The following is a 1,415-nucleotide window of genomic DNA, read 5'->3' on the forward strand; positions in this document are numbered from 1 at the left end:
CACACACACACGCACACACACACACACACACACACACACACACACACACACACTTCCTCCCCCTGCCTGTAAGACAGGATCACCTGCATCCATTACAAGCCTCATGCAGAGAACAAGCCAGGCTGCACGGTGGGAGTCCCTAATCACAAACTTGCGTAACGTGCATTAATCATTGCTCCCTATAGACAGATTTTTGCTGTAGTGCTCATTTGTCTCATGTGTCTGACTGTGATAGAGTGTGTGCGAGGTTTATATACAACTCTTTCCATCTGTGCTGAGAAAACACTTAAAAGGCAGTGCAGGTTAAAGAGGCCTGTTGCTTTGCTCTGCACATAAATCCTGTCATAAAGTTTTGCGGCAGACAAAGAAGGAAAATATGAAAAATGCTAATGAGAGCTTATCCCTTTAAAAACATGTTTACCTTACAGTAATAGCTTTCAGGTTTGCTGAACCAGTTTCTATGGATGAAATACGCTGGTGTTAAAAGTGATATTTCAATGTGATAGAACATTTTTAAAATGTAAAATACCACAGTGTAAATAACCACAAAGTGAATAGAAAAACAGATATCAGGATGCACTGCAGTTTTGAAAATCAAGTCAGGTGAGTAACATCACTGCATATGCCTGGCCAAGAAATAGATGGATACTATTAAAACCACAGCACCCTGTTTTACAGCTACGTCTATTCAGTGTTTTTCATCTAACCCTCGGCAGTAAAACAAAGAGAGAGTATATTTCGAAAAATGTGGACCGTTTCCCCAAATCCATTTTTTTGTAAATCACTTTGAGCTGTGTTTGGATATAAAATATGCTATATAGATAAAGCTTCTTCTTATTTATTTACATTTTTCTTTATAGATGAGCTGTGTAAGAGTGTGAAACAAGTATGTTTGTCTGTGACCACTGTCTTTTATTTGAATAAGACGTAGCACTTAAAGAAAACAACAACAAAAAAACATTACATGCTATTTGTGCATTGATGCCTTTCGAGGTGTCTGACCACACTGGTAAATGTAATGGGGTATTAATTTATGACACTGGTCACTGTGGGGCATTGTCAGGTGTGACTCTGGGGTGTCCAAAACCCATCTGTTTTTAAAATCAAATGATATTTACATCAGCCATGTGACATCCACTTTTTCCGCTTTGCAAAGCATCTTGCTGCTATTTATAGCTCCAAGAGGATAAAAGCAGAAGACCTTTAAGCCTGGTAGGAGGTGTGTATATATCATATATGTGTGTGTGTGTGCGCGTGTGTAAATGTAAGTGTTCATTATAAAACACCACTGCAGTGACATCATGACCCCTCTTGATTATTAATAGCTCAGATTTTTATGACCATAACACCCTGATAGACAGGCACCCACACACACACACACACACACACACACACACACACACACACACACACAC

General features: G+C 39.2%; 1 protein-coding gene across 1 annotated transcript in view; it reads right to left on the reverse strand.

Annotated features, from left to right (window-relative positions):
• Positions 1-1,415, reverse strand: part of LOC116703610 (cytoplasmic phosphatidylinositol transfer protein 1) — a 46,871-nt gene that overhangs the window by 4,151 nt on the left and 41,305 nt on the right. The gene's annotated exons all lie outside the window — the stretch shown is intronic.

Source organism: Etheostoma spectabile, chromosome 15 (assembly GCF_008692095.1).
Source record: "Etheostoma spectabile isolate EspeVRDwgs_2016 chromosome 15, UIUC_Espe_1.0, whole genome shotgun sequence".
NCBI classification, from domain to species: domain Eukaryota; kingdom Metazoa; phylum Chordata; class Actinopteri; order Perciformes; family Percidae; genus Etheostoma; species Etheostoma spectabile.